A 16,903-nucleotide genomic window follows, 5' to 3' on the forward strand; every position below is an offset into this window, starting at 1 on the left:
ATCTCCGCCCTAAGCTGTGCCCTGGCATGCTGGTAAGCTTCAACTGCTTCCTAGTCTGATATGTCGGTGGAAGACACTGGCAAAAGAAGACAATAGAAAAGTGATATCAGATATCTATTCATGCAGTTTTCTCTCCATCATGCTGTCCATTTGGACTGTTGCATTTATCATCCCCAAATTAAAGCTTCGATTAGGTGGTCCTCTCTTACAGCTTTGTATTTCACAAAAGTTAGGTAACCACTGCCTTCCTATCCTTTTGGCTTTGATATAATAAAGCTTCCCCAGGGACACCCCTGGTGGTCCAGTGGTAAAGAATCCACCTTCCAATGCAGGGGATGAGGGTTCGATCCCTGGTGGGGGAACTAAGATCCCACATGCCGTGGGGCAACTAAGCCCACATGCCACAACTACTGAGCTTGCACTCCTCAACTAGAGAGCCCGTGTGCCACAAACTACAGAGCCCATGCGCCACAGCCAGAGGAAAAAAACCCGCACACCACAACTAGAGAGAAGCCTGTGCACTGCAACTAGAGAGAAACCCAAGCAGACCACACGCCATAACGAAAAAGATCCTGCATGACTCAACAAAGATCCTGTGTGCCGCAACTAAGACCCAACACAGTCAAAGAAAATAAGGAGACTAAATAAATAAAATAAATAAATATTTTTTTAAAAAAGCTTCCCCACTATAAATTGTTTTGAGGTGCTTTACCAATTCCTATTGGGTATTCTTAACCCTATCTATGTCTTTGTACAACTTCTTTCCTGCTGATCACAGAGAAATAAAAAGTAATAAAATATTACGATCATCTCAATAGATGCAAAAAAAGTGAAATAATTCGATACTAATTCCTGAAGTAAATTTTAACGAACTAAGATTAGAAGGAAATATTAACCTGATAAAGAGGAACCACAAGAGACCCATAGCAAACATCACACATAATGGTGAAGTGTTGAAAGCTTTCCTTTTAAGATCAGGAATGAGACAAGAATGCCCACTAACATCATTTTAATTCAATTTAGTACTGGTGGTTCTAAGCTGTACATTAAAAAAAAAGAGAGAGAGAGAAAGAAAGACATAAGATTTTGAAAAGGAGACATTTTAAATCTTTAAATTTGTTCACAGATAATGGAATTTGTAGAAAATGTAAAATAAGAAACAAATATAGAATTAGAATCAGTAGGAGGGGATCAAGATGGTGGAGTAAGAGGACATGGAGGTCACCTTACCCCACAAACACATCAAAGTACATCTACATGTGGAAAAATTCTCATGGAAAACTAACTGGAAAAAGGCAGAAGAACTATACAATCCAGGCTGCAAGAAAGATTCCCAAATAACTGGATAGGACGGGCGAAAAAAAGCATCAGGTTGAGACCTGTGCCCCTGGGAAGGGCCTAAGAAAAAAGCAAAGACCACATGGACAGACTATTGCCCTGGGACACAAGTGGGTCAAGCCACAGACTGTGCATCCCAGTCCTGGGTTTGTATGTGGAGAAGACAAGCCCCCTTGGCTGCTGGAAGAACGCCTAAATTCAGGGACAAGAATGCATACTCTCACCACTTCTATTTAACATAGTATTGGAAGTCCTAGCCACAGCAATCAGACAAGAAAAATAAATAAAAGTTATCCAACTTGGAAGGGAAGAGGTAAAACTGTCACTATTTGCAGAAGACATGATACTCTATACAGAGAATCCAAAATTCTCCACCCAAAAACTATTAGAATAAATGAATTCAGCAAGGTTAATACACAGAAATCTGTTGCATTTCTATACACTAATAACGAAATATCAGAAAGAGAAAGTAAAAAAACAATCCCATTTAAAATCACATCAAACAAACAAACAAACAAAAAAACCTAGGGACCTACAGTCAATTAATCTACAACAAAGTAGGCAAGAATATACAATGGAGAAAACACAGTCTCTTCAACAAGTTGTGCTGGGAAAGCTGGGTAGCCACATGTAAAACAAGGAAATTAGAACATTCCTTCACACCATATATAAAAGTAAACTCAAAATCGTTTAAAGACCAAATGTAAGACATCAAACCATAAAACTGGAAGCATGCATAGACAAAACACTCTGACTTAAATTGTAGCAATATTTTCTTAAATCAGTCTCCCAAGGCAAAAGAACTAAAAACAAAAAAGAAACAAATGGGACCTTATCAAACTTAAAAGCTTTTGCACAGCAAAGGATATCATCAACAAAAAGAAAAAACAACATATGGAATGGGAGAAAATATTTGCAAATGATGCAGCCAACAAGGGGTTAATATCCAAAATATACAAACAACTCCTACAACTCAATATCAAAAAAAAAATCTAATCTAAAAATGGGCAGAAGACTTGAATAGACATTTTTCCAAAGAACACATACAGATGGCTAAGTGCATGAAAAGCTGCTCAACATCATTAATTATTACAGAAATGCAAATCAAAACCACAATGAGGTATCACCTTACACCTGTCAGAATGACTATCCTCAAAAAATCTACAAATAACAAATGTTATAAATGATGTAGAGAAAAGGGAACCCTCATACACTGAGGTGGGAAAGTAAGTTAGTGTAGCCACTATGGAAAACAGTATGGAGGTCCCTTAAAAACTAAAAATAGACCTACCATATGATCCAGCAATTCCATTCCTGGGAATATTTTTTGAAAAAAATAAAATACAAATTTGAAATGATAGATGCACCCTAATGTTCATAGGAGTACTATTTACAATAGTCAAGACATGGAAGCCACTCTAATGCCCATGAAAAGATGACTAGATTCAGAGAATGTGGTATATATACAATGGAATATTACTCAGCAATAAAAAATAATAAAATATTGCCATTTTCAACAACGTGTATGGACCTAGAGAATATTATGCTTAGTGAAGTAAGTCAGACAGAGAATGACAAGTACTATATGATATCACTTAGATATGGAATCTAAAAAATAATACAAATGAATATATATACAAAACAGAAACAGACTCACAGACATAGAAAACAAAATTGTGGTTACCAAAAAGGAGAAAGAAGAGGGGAGGGACAAATTAGGGGTATGAGATTAACAGATACAAATTACCGTATATAAAACAGAAAAGCAACAAAGATTTACTGTATAGCACAGGAGACTATACCCATAGCCTATAATGGAATATAATCTGCAAAAATACTGTATCACTATGCTGTACACCTGAAACTAACACAATAGTCTAAGTCAACCATACTTCAATTTAAAAAAAGACACAAGTATGCATTAAAAAAATAACTCTTGATTGTATAATAATAGTACCTTCTGTGCTATTTTTGAAGTTTGAAATCTGTACTTCCTAAAAATTAAGTAATGGGTATTTTCCTTCTATTAAACTACTAAAAAATAACTGATTAAAAAAAGAATGATAATCAGTAAAATTTAGCAGCAGTTAATGTACAAGAATCATTTATATTTCTTACACTGACAAACAACAGAAAAAATGTAAAAATATGCCATTTACAACAACATTACAAACAGCAAATATCTAGAATTAATCCAGCAAAAAAATATATAAGGTCACTTGCATAAAAGTATAAAATATCACTGAGAGAAATTAAAGAAGACTTAAATGAATAGAGCATGTTCATGGATTTGAAACATGAAACCATAAACATCTCATTCCTCTCAAAATGGATCAAAATCCTATCAGGTTTGTGTGTGCATATGTGTATGAGAAATAAGAAATGCATGAAGGGGGTATAAGTTTATTTAATAAAAAACACAGTAAATGAAACATTTAAAAAATAGGTTAATTGACATTAGAATTGCAGGAGAAAAATGTAGGTATTTTGTGGGGTCTTTAAAAAAGTGAAGGTATCAAATTATACTTAATAAAACATTTGCCAACTTAATGTTTAGTCACTACAGATTTGAACTTGATTAATAGCAAATAAAAATAAAATATAAAATAATAAAAAAATAAGCAAAATTTATATTGAAAGGCAAAGAGTCAAGAAAGAATAATTGACACTCATGAAGAAGCAAAAGGTAGGACATATCATGTTATCACAATATCATCAAAAGTCATAACATCATAATTAACAACTTATAACATTATAATAGTTAAGACAAAATAATATTGGCTTAAGGACAGATAAGTCAATGAAATAGAAAGGATCACGCAGAAACAAATTCAGACATATATAAAAACTCTATGAAATCTAAAAAAAAAAAAAAAAAAGGTTCTGAAGAATCTAGGGACAGAACAGGAATAAAGACGCAGACGTAGAGAATGGATTTGAGGACACGGGGAGGGGGAAGGGTAAGCTGGGACGAAGTGAGAGAGTGGCATGGACATATATACACTACCAAATGTAAAATAGATAGCTAGTGGGAACAGCTGCATAGCACAGGGAGATCAGCTCGGTGCTTTGTGACCACCTAGAGGGGTGGGAAAAGGGAGGGTGGGAGGGAGACTCAAGAGAGAGGATATATGGGGATATATGTATATGTATCGCTGATTCACTTTGTTATAAAGCAGAAACGAACACACCATTGTAAAGCAATTATACTCCAATAAAGGTGTAAAAAAACAAAAATGACGACAACAAAAAAAACCTCTATGAGAAGGTACCACTACAGAGTAATGGGAAAAGGATAGTATTTTCAACAAAAGATGGGAAAATGTGATATTCATATGGAAAACAATATACTTGAACCCTTTCTCATACCATGTATAAATATCATTTGTAAGTGGTCCACAGATTTAAATGTAAAAACTAAAACAATACATGTTACAGAAGTTAATATAAAACATCATTTTTATAGTATTGGGATACAGCAAGTTTGGGTAAGTAAGAAAAAAATTACACTGGAGTGTATTAAAATTAAACATTACTGTTTACCAAAAAGCTATTAAGAGAAAGAAAATACAAGCCACAAAATGGTAGAAGATATTTCCTCTGTGTGTAACTGACAAAAGGCAGAATACAGTAGTTCTCCCCTATTCACAGGGGATAAGTTCCTTCTAAGACCCCCAGTGAATGCCTGAAACCACAGATAGTACCAAACCCTATATATACTAATACAATGTATTTTCCTATATATATTTACATACCTGTGATAAAGTTTAATTTATATATTAGGCACAGTAAGAGATTATCAACCATAACTAATAATAAAATAGAATAATTATAACAATATACTGTAATAAAAGTCATGTGAATGTGGGCTCTCTCTCTCAAAATATCTTATTGTACAAATTTAATACCTTGTCTATCTCTAAGCACTTCTCATGCACTGTGGCCATAACTTTTGCAGCCTGAGGTGTGACAGCAAAACTAGCATGAATTTTTTTTTCCTTTTTCACAATTTTAGGAATAGAAGATTTGTTTTTACCATAGATCTTAGCAACCTCACATACAATTTTTTTTTCTTTCCTTATTAGGTCAAGAACTTTAACCTTTTCACTTAAAAGAAGCACTTTCTGGCTTCTCTTTGGCATATCTGAATTGTCAGCATCACTACTTTTGCACTATGGGGCCATTATATAGGGTTACTTGACACAAGGGCTACGTTATCTCAACAGTGAGAACGGAGATGGCTACTGAGAGACAAACAGGAATGATATGCTGGACAAAGTGATGATTCACGTCCCGGGGGGGCGGGGAATAAAGCAGGACATCGTGATATTTCATCAAACTACTCAGAACAGTGGGCAGTGTAACACCCCAGAACTGTTAATATCTGGAATTTTCCATTTAGTATTTTTTGACCACAGATAGCTGAAACCACAGAAAGCGAAACCACGGATAAGGGGGGCACAAATGTATACAGATAATCCCTAATAACCAACAAGAAAAGGGAGGGAAAAAATGAGCAAATGTTTGAATATTCACTTCAAAAAAAAACACACAGGATTCCTAAATAGCTAATAAACATGTTAAGAGGACACTCAAACTCATTAGTAATCAAGGAAATAAAATTTATAATCACAGTGAAATATTAATCCTCACCAATTAGAACATTTATAAGAAAAACAAACTCATAACATCAAGTATTGGTGTAGACGTGGAGCCCAAGGAACACTCCAACACTACAGCTGGGAATGTCAATTGATACAACCACTATGAAAGCTAGTTTAAAATTATCTGTCAATAATGAAGATAGATAACCCCTATGATATAGCACCATCATTGCTAGAATTATATTCAACAAAGAGACAAGCCCATGTGCATTAACAGGCATGGGCAAGAATGTTCATGCAGTATTATTTTTAATAGTCAAAAATTTAGGCAATCTAAATATTTATCACAGCCAAATGGATTAAAAAATGGTAATATTCATACAGTGGAATACTACAGACAGTAGGGCAAGGAAGTAAATATCTACTGTCGCATAGACAAATCTCACAGAGTGTTAAGTGAAAGAAGTCAGACAAAATGAATATATTAACTACACAGTTCCATTTATGTAATTTCAAAAACAAGACAAAATTAAACTCTAATTTTTTTTGGGGGGGACACACCCTTAGATGGTACAATTCAAGAAAAACAATGACACTATTACAATCAAATTCAGAAAGCTGTTCCCTTGGTGAAGATAGCTGGAGGCAAGAGAGTGGTTTTTGGAGCTGTGACCAAGTGGTGCTTATATGTTTTTGATTTGCAATAATTTTACTGAGCCGTGTAAGTTCTGCCTCTTTTCCTAATGTACATCATATTTTGCAATAAATAACAGATTTAAAATCAAAATTATAAAAAACTACTAGACAGAAAATGTAGCTGTTAATTAAAATGACAACAGACTTCTTTACAGCAACAAGAAAGACCAGAAAACAATTTTAAAAACTTACATCAATGGGAGGTAAATAAACTATAATAAATTGGTTATTTTAAGATTTATACTCATTAACAGCAGATTGGGATTTTGAAGGTAAAATGAAATCAGTAACAGACTCTAGAAGAAGACATTTTTTTTTTTAACTCTTAAACATCATGTGAAGTTTTGACCCTAATTTTTGTCCTTGATTTTTTTGACCCTATTATCTGCCTTTAAAATGAAGAGGTTCTTGGTGATAAAGACAACATTTAACTCAGAGCCAGTCTTTCTAGAATTTCAAAAATAAAAAAAGGAAAATATTCTGTGATTTTAGAGTGTTCTAAAAATGTAATATTAAAAGGTAATTGAGGGACTTTAATTGTATCTTATTCATAAGATAGAGGAGGGACTTCTCAGAAATAGGGCCCAACTTTGATAAAGGCATCACGATGTCAGAAGTATGGTTGAGTTCAGGAAACTAGAAGAGGCTGCATGAGGCTACAGTCACAGTTACAGGTCAGGGAGCTAGAGCAGTTAAAGCAAAAAACTAAAACTGGCTCTAGACTATAAGAAGCATTTAAGTGACATAAGAATATTTAAAAGATTCTGAGAAGAAAATGATTAGACTAGATATTTACCTTAGGAAAATCCTCCTGATAGGTGACTATTGGAAAAAGGGAATATTGAAATCCCAGGGACAAATTAGGACCTTTTCAAGTCCAGGAAAGAAATGGTGAGTATCTTAACTAAGGAGCAACTATATGACTAGACATGAAAGATCCAATTTATATTTTTTTAATTTTATTTTATTTTTTATACAGCAGGTTCTTATTAGTTATCAATTTTACACATATTAGTATATATATGTCAATCCCAATCTCCCAATTCATCCCACCAGCACCACGCCCCCCCTCCCCACTTTCTCCCGTTGGTGTCCATATGTTTGTTCTCTACATCTGTGTCTCTATTTCTGCCTTGCAAACCGGTTCATCTGTACCAATTTTCTGGATTCCACATATATGCGTTAATATACGATATTTTTTTTTTCTCTTTCTGACTTACTTCACTCTGTATGACAGTCTCTAGATGCATCCACGTCTCTACAAATGACCCAATTTCATTCCTTTCTTGGCTGAGTAATATTCCATTGTATACATGTACCACATCTTCTTTGTCCATTTGTCTGTCGATGGGCATTTAGGTCACTACCATAACCCGGCTATTGTAAATAGTGCTGCAATGAACGTTGGGGTGCATGTGTCTTTTTGAATTATGGTTTTCTCTGGGTATATACCCAGTAGTGGGATTGCTGGGTCATATGGTAAATCTATTTTTAGTTTTTTAAGGAACCTCCATACTGTTCTCCATAGTAGTTGTATCAATTTACATTCCCACCAACAGTGCAAGAGGGTTTCCTTTTCTCCACACCCTCTCCAGCATTTGTTGTTTCTAGATTTTCTGATGATGCCCATGCTAACCGGTGTGAGGTGATACCTCATTGTAGTTTTGATTTGCATTTCTCTAATAATTAGTGATGTTGAGCAGCTTTCATGTGTCTCTTGGTCATCTGTATGTCTTTGTTGGAGAAATGTCTATTTAGGTCTTCTGCCCATTTTTTGATTGGGTTGTTTGTTTTTTTTAATACTGAGCTCCATGAGTTGTTTATATATTTTGGAGATTAATCCTTTGTCCATTGATTCGTTTGCAAATATTTTCTCCCATTCTGAGGGTTGTCTTTTCGTCTTGTTTATGGTTTCCTTTGCTGTGCAAAAGCTTTTAAGTTTCACTAGGTCCCATTTGTTTATTTTTCTTTTTATTGCCATTACTCTAGTATGTGGGTCAAAAAAGATCTTGCTGTGATTTATGTCAAAGAGTGTACTTCCTATGTTTTCCTCTAAGAGTTTTATAGTGTCTGGTCTAATATTTAGGTCTTTAATCCATTTTGAGTTTATTTTTGTGTATGGTGTTAGGGAGTGTTGTAATTTCATTCTTTTACATGTAGCTGCCTACTTTTCCCAGCACAACTTACTGAAGAGACTCTCTTTTCTCCATTGTATATACTTGCCTCCATTGTCATACATTAGTTGACCATAGGTGCATGGGTTTATCTCTGGGCTATCCTGTTCCACTGATCTATATTTCTGATTCTGTGCCAGTACCATATTGTCCTGATTACTGTAGATTTGTAGTATAGTCTGAAGTCAGGGAGTCTGATTGCACCAGCTTGGTTTTCTTCCCTCAAGATAGCTTTGGCTATTTGGGGTCTTTTGTGTCTCCAGACAAATTTTAACATTTTTTCTTCTAGTTCTGTAAAAAATGCCATTGGTAATTTGATAGGTATTGCATTAAATCTATAGATTGCTTTGGGTACTATAGTCATTTTCACAATATTGATTCTTCCAATCCAAGAACATGGTATATCTGTCCATCTGTTTGTGTCATCTTTGATTTCTTTCATCAGTGTCTTACAGATTTCTGAGTACAGGTCTTTTACCTCATTAGGTAGGTTTCTTCCTAGGTATTTTGTTGCAGTGGTGAATGGGACTGTTTTCTTAATTTCTCTTTCTGATCTTTCATTGTTAGTGTATAGGAATGCAAGAGATTTCTGTGCATTAATTTTGTATCCTGCTACTTTACCAAATTCATAGATTAGCTCTAGTAGTTTTCTCATGGCATCTTTAGGATTCTCTATGTATAGTATCATGTCATCTGCAAACAGTGACAGCTTTACTTCTTCTTTTCCAGTTTGTATTACTTTTATTTCTTTTTCTTCTCTGATTGCCATGGCTAGGACTTCCAAAACTATGCTGAAAAAGAGTGGCGAGAGTGGACATCCTTGTCTTGTTCCTGATCTTAGAGGAAATGCTTTCAGTTTTTCACCATTGAGGACCATGTTGGCTGTGGGTTTGTCATATATGGCCTTTATTATGTTGAGGGAGGTTCCCTCTATGCCCACTTTCTGGATAGTTTTTATCGTAAATGGGTGTTGAATATTGTCAAAAGCTTTTTCTGCATTTATTGAGATGATCATGTGGTTTTTATTCTTCAATTTGTTAATATGGTGTATCACATTGATTGATTTGCATATATTGAAGAATCCTTGCATCCCTGGGATAAATCCCACTTGATCATGCTGTATGATCCTTTTAATGTGTTGTTGGATTCTGTTTGCTAGTATTTTGTTGAGGAATTTCGCATCTATGTTCATCAGTGATATTAGTCTGTAATTTTCTTTTTTTGTAGTATCTTTTTCTGGTTTTGGTTTCAGGGTGATGGTGGCCTTGTAGAATGATTCTGAGAGTGTTCTTTCCTCTTCAATTTTTTGGAAGAATTTGAGAAGGATGGGTGTTAGCTCTTCTCTAAATGTTTGATAGAATTCACCTGTGAAGCCTTCTGGTCCTGGACATTTGGTTGTTGGAAGATTTTTAATCATACTATCAATTTCATTACCTGTGATTGGTCTGTTCATATCTTCTATTTCTTCCTGGTTCAGTCTTGGAAGGTTATACCTTTCCAAGAATTTGTCCATTTCTTCTAGGTTGTCCATTTTATTGGCATAGAGCTGCTTGTAGTAGTCTCTTATGATGCTTTGTATTTCTGAGGTGTCCATTGTCACTTCTCCTTTTTCATTTCAGATTTTATTGATTTGAGTCCTGTCCCTTTTTTCTTGATGGGTCTGGCTAAAGGTTTATTAATTTTGTTTATCTTCTCAAAGAACCAGCAGCTTTTAGTTTTATTGTCTTTGCTATTGTTTTCTTTGTTTCTATTTCATTTATTTCTGCTCTGATTTTTATGATTTCTTTCCTTCTACTAACTTTGGGTTTTGTTTGTTCTTTCTCTAGTTCCTTTAGGTGTAAGATTGTTTATTTGAGATTTTTCTTGTTGCTTGAGGTAGGATTGTATTGCTATAAACTTCCCTCTTAGAAGTGCTTTTGCTGCATACGTTTTGGATTGTCGTGTTTTCATTGTAACTTGTCTCTAGGTATTTTTTGATTTCCTCTTTGATTTCTTCAGTGATCTCTTGGTTATTTAGTAACGTATTGTTTAGCCTCCATGTGTTTGTGTTTTTTACATTATTTTCCCTGTAATTGATTTCTAATCTCATAGCATTGTGGTCAGAAAAGATGCTTGATATGATTTTAATTTTCTTAAATTTACTGAGGCTTGATTTGTGACCCAAGATGTGATCTATCCTGAAGAATGTTCCATGTGCACTTGAGAAGAAAGTGTATTCTGCTGTTTTTGGATAGAATGTCCTATAAATATCAATTAAATCTATCTGGTCTATTGTGCCATTTAAAGCTTGTGTTTCCTTATTAATTTTCTGTCTGGATGATCTATCCACTGGTGTAAGTGCGCTGTTAAAGTCCCCTAGTATCATTGTGTTACTGTCGAGTTCCTCTTTTATAGCTGTTAGCATTTGCCTTAAGTATTGAGGTGTTCCTATGTGGGGTGCATATATATTTATAATTGTTATATCATCTTCTTGGATTGATCCCTTGATCATTATGTAGTGTCCTTCCTTGTCTCTTGTAACATTCTTTAAGTCTATTTTATCTGATATAATTATTGCTATTCCAGCTTTCTTTTGATTTCCATTTGCATGGAATACCTTTTCCCATCTCCTCACTTTCAGTCTCTATGTGTCCCTAGTCTGAAGTGGGTCTCTTGTAGACAGCATATATATGGGTCTTGTTTTTGTATCCATTCAGTGAGCCTGTGTCTTTTGGTTGGAGCATTTAATCCATTCACATTTAAGGTAATTATCGATATGTATGATCCTAATTACCATTTTCTTAATTGTTTTGGGTTTGTTTTTGTAGGTCCTTTTCTTCTCTTCTGTTTCCCACTTAGAGAAGTTCCTTTAGCATTGGTTGTAGAGCTGATTTGGTGGTGCTGAATTTTCTTCACTTTTGCTTGTCTGTAAAGCTTTTGATTTCTCCATTGAATCTGAATGAGATCCTTGCCGGGAAGAATAATCTTGGTTGTAGGTTCTTCCCTTTCATCACTTTAAATATATCATGCCACTCCCTTCTGGTTTGTAGAGTTTCTGCTGAGAAATCAGTTGTTAACCTTATGGGAGTTTCCTTGTATGTTATTTGTCATTTTTCCCTTGTTGCTTTCAATAATTTTTCTTTGTCTTTAAGTTTTGTCAATTTGATTGCTATGTATCTCAGCCTGTTTCTCCTTAGGTTTATCCTGCCTGGGACTCTCTCCGTTTCCTGGACTTGGGTGGCTATTTCCTTTCCCATGTTAGGGAAGTTTTTGACTATAATCTCTTCAAATATTTTCTCAGGTCCTTTCTCTCTTCTCCTTCTGGGACCCCTATAATGTGAAGGTTGGTGCATTTAATGTTGTCCCAGAGGTCTCTTAGGCTGTCTTCATTTCTTTTCATTCTTTTTTCTTTATCCTGTTCCACAGCAGTGAATTCCCCTATTCTGTCTTCCAGGTCACTTATCCATTCTTCTGCCTCAGATATTCTGCTATTGATTCCTTCTAGTGTATTTTTCATTTCAGTTATTGTATTGTTCATTTCTGTTTGTTTGTCCTTTAATTCTTCTAGGTGTTTGATCTTTAATTCTTCTAGGTCTTTGTTAAACATTTCTTGCATCTTCTCGATCTCTGCCTCCATTCTTTTTCCGAGGTCCTGGATCATCTTCACTATCATTATTCTGAATTCTTTTTCTGGAACGTTGCCTATCTCCACTTTATTTAGTTGCTTTTCCAGGGTTTTATCTTGTTCCTTCATCTGGTACATAGTCCTCTGCCTTTTCATTTTTTCTACCTTTCTGTGAATGTGGTTTTCGTTTCACAGGCTGTAGGATTATAGTTCTTCTTGCCTCTGCTGTCTGCTCTCTGGTGGATCTGAAAGATCCAATTTAAAAAAAGAAAATAGTGGTAATATTGATAAGACCTAATGAGCAGTGAGATACTGGAAAAAAGTTGATTCCTATTTCCAAAGTTTTCAGACTAGATGGAGAATTTAACAAGATGCAGTAGAAACAGGAAGATCACACATGCCACTTGCCCAAGACAGCCCCTCTCTAGGCCTGCTGGCCTTATCATTATTAACAGAATGCTCTTTAATTCTCAAAAGTGTCCCAGATTGAATGATAAATTATACAGTCACCTTGGCATATAGGAAGAAGTGCAAATTTGTAACTTGGAAAATCTACTACGGTTTCAGATATGCTGATTTTGTGATATCTATTGACTAACATATTCCTGTGATAAGAAGTTGAGTTCTAGAGCTATGGAGACTTGTCTGGGCAGAAGACTTTGAAGTTTGAATTTTGGAATTTGAGAAAATAATATACAGAGGCAAAGTAAAATCCATGGGTGGAGATGATATCATTCTGGAAGAGGTGTTGCATAAAACAAAAGAAGCCATGGAAGGCCTCATTCCACTACACCTAGTAATTCAGACTTATACAACACTCTTTTCAATAGCCATCTTCTTCATTAAAGAAGGTATCTTTTACATAGGCATTTCTATCACTCCTTGAAAGGTTTTCTCTCCTCCTCTTCTCCTTCTCTCCCTACTAGCTTTTACCTATCACCATGTAGAGTGTAAGTTAGCTTTATGAAGAAAGGGAGTCATCAACAATCAAAAGGACAAGGGCAGCCTTGCTGTGTTTTGAGTGGGATATTTGTAATATAAAAGAAGACCATTTGTCTCATTTTGCTTTTTTAGAGGACTGACTGAAAACTATTCATTCCCTGGATATCATGTGACCCTTCCCCTACCCTCATCCACTCTTGCCAAGTGGTTCATTGACCCTTAAGTATTGAACTGGCAAGAGTTTTGCAACATGGTTCAGTAAGGCTTAATGTGGGATGACACATTCCCCAAAATAATATTTGGTCTGGAGGGAACTTGTGAAGCAGTAGCTAATTCGACTGGGAGGAAAGTTGGGGACACACACTCCAATTCACTCTTCCCAGAATCACTTCCTTTATAAATTTATAACAGAAATCTTGGCTTAGATACATAAAATCATTTTTCACATTTTGAACAGCTTACAATGTATTTGTTCTTAACATTGCATGGACAACAACATTAAGTATATGTATCAAAATCACTTTGTCCTATATTTCTCTTTCAACTTTACTGTTCAGTTTAGTATTCTTTACAGTTTGTTGCTCACATAGGATTATCCTCTTATCACAGCTAGAAAACAATGAAAAAGAAACATCTCTGAGCATAATGCTTCAGTATTAGGCTAATGGTTTGGAATAGAAAAGAGAAGCAGCTGTATAACTTCCTTGAGTTTGTGATGGATAATTTGTCATGTTCTAAGCAAAGAATCCAGAGAATCATATCATGCACAGGGTCACTAAAAGTTTTAGGACTGGTTTTTCTCGACAAAATGAGAATGCCAGGAATAGGACTCAATGACTCAGTCTTCATACTTGAACTTGGCAAACTGTCTTCAGATACTTGAGACACCTTATTCTGAACTATCAAAAAAGTAAAATGGCAGGTAACACCTAAGGCTAATTATACTTACTTTTCATGAGGTAGATTGTTATGTGTGGGGATCTAGGGTGGAGGATGTTGGAGACAATAAAGAATAAATATACAAATTAAAATTTCCAAATAAAAGATTTTTACATATGTGATTAAGTCAGCTCTCAGACAGAAGACCCATGAGGAAAGGGATCACCTCACACTCAGTTGTATGGACAATCAGCACCTTCTTCACAGTGTTTCCTCATTTTGTAAATATGGACTTGGCATTTTAACTTCTTTTTTTTCTTTTTTTGGCCACGCTGTGCAGCATATAGGATCTTAGTTCCCCAACCAGGGATCAAACCCACGCCCACTGCATTGGAAGCGCAGAGTCTTAACCACTGGACCACCAGGGAAGTCCAGCATTTTAACTTTTAACGAAGGTATTATATAATCACCAACTATAGGATACTGGAAAAGTCATTAACTTGGGTCTTAATTTCCATATCTGTCAAATAAGCATACTGAATATGTTTGATGCTAGTGATAGGATAGAGTCCACAACAGCTATGGGAAGTTGGATAAGAGTTGGCATGGAAAATTGATTTTATTACAGCAAAAATCTCTGAATTTTTTTTAGAGAGAAAATACTCGTTGAGACTTGAGCATAGATTTAAATGAGAAGAATGCAAAATCAACTACCCAATAAATGTAACAAAATTCAGAAACTTCTTATATAGATCATGATTGCTCTATATTCTCTATCAGAGTATGTATCACTTGGACCTATTTGCAGCATTCCTGAGGTCATGATTTATGAAAAAAATACATGGAATATAGACATTTGAGTCAACCACATGCTATCATGCTATCTAAACAAAAGCATTTTTGTATAAAAAAGATTTATGTGAAAAATCATAGCAAGTTTAATCACTGTAGATGAGATCATGGATGCTGAGTCCACAGTCCTTTTAAACAAATAGAAAATGGTTGCTTTCACATAGCGCAATCTGAATTCAGACTACCCCAGTTGAACAAGTGATGCATGCCGGCTGTATTTACCCTATTATAGAATTTCTTATATTGTTGTCACTTTATATAATTCATTCCTTTCTTTTTAGCCTGACCCACTCAGTGGCTAACTTCTCAGAACTATGTATTTCTTTTCCATTGCCTTTTGTTTATGTTAGCCATTAAATTACTCTAGCCAAGCATATTCTAAAAGTATTCAAAGAAAAAAATGGTTTTTTTGTTTGTTTTGCAAAGTTGCAAACTTTGCATCTAAGTTTAGAAGTATTTGAAATAAAAACCTAATGGTATATTTTGGGAATATTCTCTTTGCGATTCTATAAGGCAAATGCCACATATGAAACGGTTGATAGTGGTTCCTTCGGTCACCATCATCCTGTAAAGGAGATCAGTTCACCATCAGGTAGAGAATAATGTTATTTTCTTTGTGAAAGCTCTACAGAGATGTACTATTTAGTCCAAGTATAATAAATCATATTGGGGAAATTATTTGTTAGCAAATATGTAGTTCCTTGAAGAAAGCACCTGAAATAACATTGCTTTACACTCAAACAAGATAACTCCTCTGGTTTGCTTCAGAAACAGATTTTTCATAAATCTAACAAGAAAAGTGGTGAGTAATGCCATCCTAACTTAAGGCATTAGGTGTCCTCACGTAGAACAGTTCTAATAAGCAAATTATGTTATGAAGCCTATTTTATCATCTTTTAGTAATTTAATTTTGATAAGGACTATCTGAAAAATATTAGCCAGTAAAATATCATGTTGATTTTTTTTCTACATTCATAAGTTTGTCAATCAAACACTAAGTCTTTTCAACTAACAGAGGATTAAGGAGCCTGGAAATAATAATACATAATGAGTCATTGGTGAATTTTAGTTCAATTAACCTTTATTCTGACAGTGAGTTCTGACATATTCTCCTGCTTCTAGATTTCCTTAGTCCTGTCGACTGGAAAGGTTAAATGTAACCAGAATATGAGAAAAGCAAACATACTGCTGTTCTGCAAAAACTCTACACTGTTATCAATAAGATAAAGAACTTGGACAGAACACAACTGGACAACAACCATATTTTATTAAAAAAATGAATTGGGGGCTTTCCTGGTGGCACAGTGGTTGAGAATCCGCCTGCCAATGCAGGGGACACGGGTTCGATCCCTGGCCCAGGAAGATCCCACATGCCGCGGAGTGACTAAGCCCGTGAGCCACAACTACTGAGCCTGCGTGCCACAACTACTGAAGCCCACGCGCCTAGGTCCATGCTCGGCAACACGAGAAGCCACCACAATGAGAAGCCCGCTTGCCGCAACTAGAGAAAGCCTGCGCACAGCAACAAAGACCCAAAGCAGCCAAAAATAAATAAATAAATACATTTTAACAAAAAAAAATAGAATTGGCCAAGGTATCTACTGATAGCTCAATTCAATAAAATAGTTTTTTCTAGCATCTGACAGTCTTTTTTATTTCACTTTAAAAATCATCACTGAGTTTTTTTTTTAATTCCAATGATTTTAACTACTATATATATGTGTGAATCACTATCCAAATTTCTGATCCAATTACTCCATGATCTTCAATACCTATGCATCACAATACCTTATGCAAGGTCTCCCAGACACTCT

Source organism: Balaenoptera acutorostrata, chromosome 7, assembly GCF_949987535.1.
Source record: "Balaenoptera acutorostrata chromosome 7, mBalAcu1.1, whole genome shotgun sequence".
In the NCBI taxonomy this organism is placed as follows: Eukaryota; Metazoa; Chordata; class Mammalia; order Artiodactyla; family Balaenopteridae; genus Balaenoptera; species Balaenoptera acutorostrata.